This window comes from Cherax quadricarinatus, chromosome 84 (genome assembly GCF_038502225.1).
Source record: "Cherax quadricarinatus isolate ZL_2023a chromosome 84, ASM3850222v1, whole genome shotgun sequence".
NCBI lineage: Eukaryota > Metazoa > Arthropoda > Malacostraca > Decapoda > Parastacidae > Cherax > Cherax quadricarinatus.
Genome location: NC_091375.1, coordinates 5,860,756 through 5,870,098, shown reverse-complemented (window position 1 = coordinate 5,870,098; position 9,343 = coordinate 5,860,756). Strand labels below are relative to the sequence as shown.

At 45.3% G+C, this 9,343-nt stretch overlaps 1 protein-coding gene across 2 annotated transcripts in view; it reads left to right on the top strand.

Moving 5' to 3' along the window:
- Window positions 1-484: 484 nt before the first annotated feature.
- Window positions 485-9,343, top strand: part of LOC128704227 (discoidin domain-containing receptor 2-like) — a 109,873-nt gene continuing 101,014 nt past the window's right edge. For both annotated transcript variants that reach the window (XM_070102975.1, XM_070102974.1), the window contains exon 1: window positions 485-759. The gene's annotated coding sequence lies outside the window, so the exon portion shown is untranslated. The remainder of the gene's footprint in view (window positions 760-9,343) is intronic.

Sequence of the window (9,343 nt, the reverse complement as noted above, 5' to 3'; positions counted from 1 at the left end):
ATGCCACAAGACGGGCAGAAAGCAGCAACTTCACTCTGGCTGTACCCTTCTCCAGAACATCACTTAATCTGAGATCATTTATCCCAGGATGACTCGAGTATGGAACACATTCGTACAGCATAATGATGTCAACTAGATAAATAAAGTCAGTTGATGAAATGAAAATGCTGGCCCACAGATGGCTCCAACTTCATCCTGTTCCCTACTTGTATGTCTCATAATAAAAATGCTTTCAAATGAGCTGATGTAGGTAACAGCTCTTAGCTTGTCAATAAAGTTAGGAATCCTTAACCTGTAAATAGCTTGTCAATAAACCTAGGGATCCTTAACCTTGTCAAACCCTGTGTAAAAGAGAGAGAGAGAGAGAGAGAGAGAGAGAGAGAGAGAGAGAGAGAGAGAGAGAGAGAGAGAGCAAAAGGGAGAGAGAAGGACTGACTGTAGAGTGACCCGTGTGTGTGTATTAAGCAGTGAAGGTTCAGTTCAGTATGGTCGCGGTGGTGGTGGAGTGAGGGTGTCGCTCGCTGGCTGACTCGCGCTACTCGCGGCTCCCATCTCCACACTTTGAAAGTGTCGAGATTGAAATCCCCTGACGAAAAGAGTGAGGATTACAATTGTGATTTGAACGGGGGGATTTAGACAAGGTTAATCCAGTGGACCGTATGAGGAAGTTAGTGGACGCTTTATTAAATAAAAACACAAAAAAAATCCAAGGGGATTTTTATACCGAAGATAACCTGGGATTAATTCTGTTTTAAGGAGGTAAGATAAAGCTAACTTTTTTTCTCTCTCACTCAAAGTTTGTAAATGCGTTTGTCTTTCAGAAACTTTTATATATACATTTAAAATCTTTTTACAATCACTGTTTTAAATTTTATATATATATATATATATATATATATATATATATATATATATATATATATACATATATATATATATATATATATATATATATATATATATATATATATATATATATATATATATATATATATATATATATATATATATACATATATACATATATGTACATATATATCTATATATGAAACGTTTCGCCTACACAGTAGGCGAAACGTTTCGAAATAAAGATACCTAGCTGTTGCATATGTGTCTTACCTAACAACCTGTCGGTATTTTATACCATTTTAATATATATATATATTGTGTAGACGTTTCGCCCACCAGTGGCTCCATCGGTAAAATAGAGCTGTGAATACGTGGGATAGTCGAAGATGTGCGTAGGAAGAGGTATATAGTGATTTGGTCTTGACGGATCTGAAGCCCAGGCTTCAGATTCAGTGGAAATAGGTCAAGGACCCTAATGAAAATAAATCAAGAACTCCAAATAGAAATAAATCAAGGACCCCAAATAGAAATAAATCAAGGACCCCAAATGTAAATAAATCAAGGACCCCACTGGAAACAAAACAATCGACCCCAATGGAAATAAATCAAGGACCCCACTGGAAATAAATCAAGGATGCACTTGAAGTAAATGAAGGACCACACTGGAAATAAATGAAGGACACCCTGGAAATAAATCAGTGACCCCACTGGAAATAAATCAAGGACCCCACTGGAAATAAATGAAGGACCCCCTGGGAATAAATCAGTGACCCCACTGGAAATAAATCAAGGACCCCAGTGGAAATAAATCAAGGATACACTTGAAGTAAATCAAGGACCCCACTGGAAATAAATGAAGGACCCCCTGGGAATAAATCAGTGACCCCACTGGAAATAAATCAAGGACCCCACTGGAAATAAATGAAGGACCCCCTGGGAATAAATCAGTGACCCCACTGGAAATAAATCAAGGACCCCATTGGAAATAAATCAAGGATAAAATGGAAATAAGTCAAGGACCCTAATGGAAATAAGCAACTTTGACTTTACGTGTACCTGAATAAACTTACTAACTTCAGCTGCAGTCTGGGCAGCACCATGTTATTTGCAGCCAAATATAGTTGAATTCCACAGGTGAGTAATGTAGAATTCAATAATGGCAAGTGTCAGGTGAGCTCTGTAAAAGCAAGTAGGATTGAATTCCACAAGTGAGTGATTTAGAATTCAGTAGTGATGGGTGTTAAGTGAGCTTTCTCTAAATATGGTTGAATTCCACAGGTGAGTAATGTAGAATTCAACAATTATAGGTGTCAAGTGAGCTCTGTAAAACCAAATAGGATTGAATTCTACAAGTGAGTGATTTAGAATTCAGTAGTGATGGGTGTTAAGTGAGCTTTCTCTAAATATGGTTGAATTCCACAGGTGAGTAATGTAGAATTCAACAATGATAGGTGTCGGGTGAGCTCCCTGTTACATGACGCTCTAATAAAGCTCACTAATGGTAAAAGTTTATATTGAAAAAGTTACGCCCCAAAAAATCCCGCTCTGGAGTAATTACGCCTGTGTTGGCGTTCGCCAAGTGGCGGTGGATTGCCCCGTCTTGGTGCCGGATTCCCGGCGGATTTGGACCAATTTTTAGTTAAGTGAGGTTGACGGAAAACGCGATTTTTGGGGGGATTTCTTGTTTTTTTTTTAAGCCACTTTGTGTAATCCTTTTAAATCCAGGTAAAAGTTTGAAATGGATTTTTGCCTGTACGCAAATAAGATTATTTTTTATGAATTTTGAAGAGGCTGAGGAATGTTCCTTGATGCTGGTGAGGAGGGCTCTTGATCCAAGGAACTGTATTTGTCCTCTCCTTTGGCTCGAACCTGACTGCTTCGCATTTCCCAGGCAATCTATTGCCCCTACGGGTTTTGCGGCTCCTTAAAATATTTTAATAAACATTATACACTAAAGAGAAACAGACTTCTCGTATCTCAACCGAATCAACCAGGGTCGAATCCTGGGCGAGGCGAGTAGAATTAACATGGTTGATTGGTTAACAGAGTTTAAAGCCTATTAACTAGACGAGGTCATTAAGGTCACACGTAGTTTAAAGACTGCATTAAGGTCATTAAGGTTGCATGTGACCTGTTTTTATCACCAGTTAAGTATACTTTAATCCCTAAAATGCTGAGTAAACTCTGTATATACCCTGAGGGATATGCACCTCTGTGAATATATGCTGAGAGGTATACACCTCTGAATATACCCTGAGATATATACACAGAGGTGTATATATCTCAGGGTATATATACCCTGAGATATATACACTTTTCAATAAATATACCCTGAGAGGTATACACCTTTGAATATTCCTTTATATACACCTTTCAGTGATTATACCCTGAGAGGTATACACCTCTTTGAATATTCCCTTATTTACACCTTTCAGTGATTTTACCCTGAGAGGTATACACCTCTGTGAATATTCCCTGGGTTGCCAGGGTACCCAGTAACTTGGGTAACAGAGAGGAAGAGGACCCAGGGTAACCCAGTAACAAGCCACACTGCCTGGCTTCATGTTACCCCAGGTTATCCCTCCTAGGTAATCCCTCTTGTTAGGCCTATATTGACATTATGTAGACATACATGGGTTATTACCTCGATACAGCTACGAGGGGCGCGTCGCCCCTTGTACCTTCTCGACCAGGTTGTTGGTGACCGTCGTGAGCATACCAGTGGGTGCACCACAGCCTGGCTCATCAGGAACTGGCTTAAAATTTTCCAGAAAAAGCCACAGGCTTGGTAATAAAGAATTCAATAAAGCTTGGCTTTATTGGGTTATCGGATATCAAATTCTCCATAATGCATTACAAAAAAAAGTTATTAAAGCCTTACAAAAGCCCATTAAACCCACAAAAGCCTTAATAAACCCCTTGAACCCTAAGAAAATCCATTAAACCCTAGGAAAGCTAAGCCCTGAAAGTGCTAAGAAAACCAGTTTATCCTAAGAAAGCCAATTAAGCCCTAAGGAACTCAGTTAACCCATAAGAAATCAAATTAAGCCTTAAGAAAGCCCGTTAATTTCAAGAACGCCTCCCAGAACAAATTTGTTAAGCCTAAAAACGCCACAAAAAGCCCAGTAAGCCAATTAAGCTCAAAGAACAGCCCAGTAAGCCTATGAAAGCCCAAAGTAGACAATTAAGCCCAAAACGCCCCTAAAAAATCCCCCAAAACTCCCTAAAAACCCATTAAGACAACAATCCCAAAAATTCAAGGAACCAGTCAGAAAAAAATCCATCCCTAAACCGGGGGGCTCTCGATCCGGGGAAAGGGAGCTGCCCTCGGTTCGTATCAAACCTGACTTACTTCCCTCTTCTCTCCTTCCTCCCCCCACCCCTCAAGGAAGGTTCCTTGATGTTGGTGAGGGGCTCTTGATTTAAGGAATTGGATCTGTGCTCCAGTTCCCCGAATTAAGCCTGAATGCCTTCCACATCCCCCCCCAGGCGCTGTATAATCCTCCGGGTTTAGCGCTTCCCCCTTGATTATAATAATAATAATAATCCTTCCTCCCCCCCCCCAGGGTACCATCGCTGTGTGGCCCTTGTGAGTTTAGCGCTTAATTATGATTATCCCCCTAGATGCTGTAAGGGGGGCGTCCCTACGGTTTTAGCGCTTTACCCTTAATGTAACTAACGCACAAAAAAATAATTAGGCGATAAGATAATCGAGGAATTAATTTCTCGTCTGTAATTATTCTTTTGTTACTATTGTGCCCACTTTTGTTGCAGGCGATGAAATGTCAGGGGGAACGTCCGTGGCCGCGTTAATTAGGGCACGTCCGTGGCCGCGTTAACTAGGGCACGTACGTGGCCGCGTTAATTAGGACACGTCCCGGGTCACGTTAATTAGGGCATGTCCGTGGCCGCGTTAATTAGGGCACGTCTGTGGCAGCATTAATTAGGGCACGACCGTGGCAGCGTTAGGGCACGTCCATGGTAGGATTATGTGGACACGCGTCGCCCAGCTGACTTCAGTGGTGCCTTGCGTTAGCTGCGACATTATACATATAGCCCAAACAATGCTCAACATAGCCTCAGGAAAGGACACAGTTCGTCTCCGAGCAGTGAGAGCACCACATTCAGGAGATTTTCTTTTAGCTCTCTCTTTTAATCCTCTTTGGGCACTCGGCTCGACCCGCAGGTCATTCGGACAGGTGTAGCTCTTCACCTGGCTACCCCCGTACTCCTCGTACAGAGGTGTATTGACGGCAAGACGTCAGTTGATCAATTTAGACTTCATGGTCTCGTCAGAAGGGAAATGTGCCAGATATGATAAGGTCAGTGACATCAAGCGAAGTCTCCCCACAGCTCGTTGTCCAGCAGAGCGGGAACCTCAGGTACTGACGGAAGCCAAAGGCTTCCAGATGGAGCCACCATACTACCCTGGAAGGGGAGTCACCATACTACCCTGGAAGGGGAGTCACCATACTACCCTGGAAGGGGAGCCACCATACTATCCTGGAAGGGGAGTCACCATACTACCCTGGAAGGGGAGTCACCATACTACCCTGGAAGGGGAGTCACCATACTACCCTGGAAGGGGAGCCACCATACTACCCTGGAAGGGGAGTCACCATACTACCCTGGAAGGGGAGTCACCATACTACCCTGGAAGGGGAGCCACCATACTACCCTGGAAGGGGAGTCACCATACTACCCTGGAAGGGAGTCACCATACTACCCTGGAAGGGGAGTCACCATACTACCCTGGAAGGGGAGTCACCATACTACTCTGGAAGGGGAGTCACCATACTACCCTGGAAGGGGAGTCACCATACTACCCTGGAAGGGGAGTCACCATACTACCCTGGAAGGGGAGTCACCATACTACCCTGAGTCACCATACTTGGAAGGGGAGTCACCATACTACCCTGGAAGGGGAGTCACCATCTACCCATCACCATACTACCCTGGAAAGGGGAGTCACCATACTACCCTGGAAGGGGAGTCACCATACTACCCTGGAATTGGAGTCACCATACTACCCTGGAAGGGGAGTCACCATACTACCCTGGAAGGGGAGTCACCATACTACCCTGGAAGGGGAGTCACCATACTACCCTGGAAGGGGAGTCACCATACTACCCTGGAAGAGGAGTCACCATACTACCCTGGAAGGGGAGTCACCATACTACCCTGGAAGGGGAGTCACCATGCTACCCTGGAAGGGGAGTCACCATACTACCCTGAAAGGGGAGTCACCATACTACCTTGGAAGGGGAGTCACCATACTACCCTGGAAGGGGAGTCACCATACTACCCTGGAATTGGAGTCACCATACTACCCTGGAAGGGGAGTCACCATACTACCCTGGAAGGGGAGTCACCATACTACCCTGGAAGGGGAGTCACCATACTACCCTGGAAGGGGAGTCACCATACTACCCTGGAGTCACCATACTACCCTGGAAGGGGAGTCACCATACTACCCTGGAAGGGGAGTCACCATACTACCCTGGAAGGGGAGTCACCATACTACCCTGGAAGGGGAGTCACCATACTACCCTGGAAGGGGAGTCACCATACTACCCTGGAAGGGGAGTCACCATACTACCCTGGAAGGGGAGTCACCATACTACCCTGGAAGGGGAGTCACCATACTACCCTAGAAGGGGAGTCACCATACTACCCTGGAAGGGGAGTCACCATACTACCCTGGAAGGGGAGTCACCATACTACCCTAGAAGGGGAGTCACCATACTACCCTGGAAGGGGAGTCACCATACTACCCTGGAAGGGGAGTCACCATACTACCCTGGAAGGGGAGTCACCATACTACCCTGGAAGGGGAGTCACCATACTACCCTGGAAGGGGAGTCACCATACTACCCTGGACGGGGAGGCACCATACTTCCGTGGAAGGGGCGTCACCATACCCTGGAAGGGGAGTCACCATACTACCCTGGAAGGGGAGTCACCATACTACCCTGGAAGGGGAGTCACCATACTACCCTGGAAGGGGAGTCACCATACTACCCTGGAAGGGGAGTCACCATACTACCCTGGAAGGGGAGTCACCATACTACCCTGGAAGGGGAGTCACCATACTACCCTGGGGGAGTCACCATACTACCCTGGAAGGGGAGTCACCATACTACCCTGGAAGGGGAGTCACCATACTACCCTGGAAGGGGAGTCACCATACTACCCTGGAAGGGGAGTCACCATACTACCCTGAGTCACCATACTACCCTGGGGGAGTCACCATACTACCCTGGAAGGGGAGTCACCATACTACCCTGGAAGGGGAAATTTCAATTACTTCATGGTGGAAAACATGCGGAAATATTAGCTGTAACAGAGTGTATTACAAGTGCTAACCATACAATAGAGTGAGAAAGTAGTGTGAAGGACTTGTGGATGTTAATACCAGAGGATCTCACCTTCAACGATCACAACAGTGTCACTATCACATCTGTGAGAAAAATGATAGGGTGGATAATGAGAACTTTCAAAACAAGGGATGCCATGCCAAAAATCTTTTTTAAATCACTTATTCTCTCCAGGCTGGAATGCTACTGTACACTAGAAGCTCCATTCATGGCAGGTGAAATCGCAGATCTAGAGACTATACACAGAACCTTTACTGCATATATAAGTTTCTTCAAGCACCTTAATTATTGGGAACGCTTGGAGTCACTTGATCTGTACTCCCTGGAACGCATGCGAAAGAGATACTTCATAATCTACACTTGGAAAATCCTAGAGGGACTGCTCCTAACTCTGTGCACATAAATCACTCCCTGCGACAGCAAAAGACTGGGCATGGGGTGCAACATACCCCTAGTGTAAAGTAGGGGCACCATGAGTACGCTAACAGAAAGCACAATAAGTGTCTGGGGCCCAAGACTGTTTAACAGGTTCCTGCCTGCCATAAGGGGAATTACCAATAGATCCCTGGCTGCCTTCAAGAGGGAGCTGGATAGATACCTAAAGTCAGTACCCGATCAGCTGGGCTGTGGTTCTTACATTGGATTACGTTTGGCCAGCAGTAGCAGCCTGGTTGATCAGGCCCTGATCCGCTGGGAGGCCTGGTCAACGACTGGGTCGCGGGGGCATTGACCCCCAGAACATCACCGTTGGGTAACACCTGCCTACAATACTCTGAAGCTGAAAGGGCTGGTGCTGCCAGTTTCAGGGAGACCCAGATGATCAAATTCAGAGGGTTGCCACCATGCTATAACATCGTCCTAGAAGGATCGGAGACCCTCGGAGCATGGAGGCAAATGTGCTCTAAAATTAGGTGAAAAACTCATCACGGAAACTTAGGACCCAAGAGTAGCGAGCTTCCTCTTTTATAGACTCAGTGTTGCGATCCAGAGAGGTAATGCCTGCAGCATTCTGGTCACATGGCCCACCGCCGGAGAGCTGTATGAAGTACCTGAGCACAGGCCCTGAGACGTCAATTATGTTATTCTCTTTCCCGTGGTAGAAAATACTCATCTCCGGGGAGAAAGCTCCTGAGCTTTCCCTAGAGTGCTTTTATTCTCTTCTCTGAGGCTGTGGGTCCCCAATCACTTCTAGTGGTGATATCTGGAGGTACCACCTCTAGGACTGATTAATGGTTTCTGTTTCAGTGACCAGTTGTCATTGTACAGTGACAACTGGTCAGTGACAACTATAATTCGGGTGAGGAATCACTGTGGTAAAATAACTTGTGCTTCCTGTTCTCACAAGGGATCAGACAGGAGTCGAAATTTGACATCGTTTTCTAATGTGCATTTTTTTTTCTACTGTGCCATGCAAACCATGGTTTCCACGACGGCCGTCGCTATCAGGCAGTAATTTTGTAGACAGCAGCCCTTCAGAGTGGAGAGATCGTTCTGTCATATGAAGCATGGAAGGCTGGTAAACATTTTGCACTCTGGCAGGTAAATGTTAGAGACTTGGACGTTGTGTTACCTCTCAATAATTACCAGTCCTGTACTTGTTTTTCCCAGTTTAGACCTGTAAGACTGGTCCATGGGACGGTGACCCCCTGGATCAACAGCAGAAACGGAGGAAGTCTTCAGATAGTTCGCTAGTCGGAGACCGGGATGCTGTGTTACAAAGGAACTGACCACCTGTCAAGGTTGAAACAGCCTGTTGTGCAGGCGAAGCGTTTCGTCAATCAAGAAACACAGGTGTTGCACATGTGTCTCATACACCGTCTTGGTACAACATACCATCAGTATTCCAGCAGTATGTGTTACAGCTGCTGTAATGTATCTGTAGTTAAACACGTGTTTACATAATTTGATGTAATCTAACCCAACCCAATGTAACCAAACCTACTCTTAAATTGAGAACTTCGTATGAAAATGAACGTACTAAACTGCGATTATATTGCTTATTTGAGTAAGCGTCACAGCTCTTGTGCTTGCAGCCGAAAGGATGTCGCTTGATAACCACTTAGTCTCGCTTTAAACTCAAATAAACAACTAGGGGACGATACCCAAGCAAGGGAATG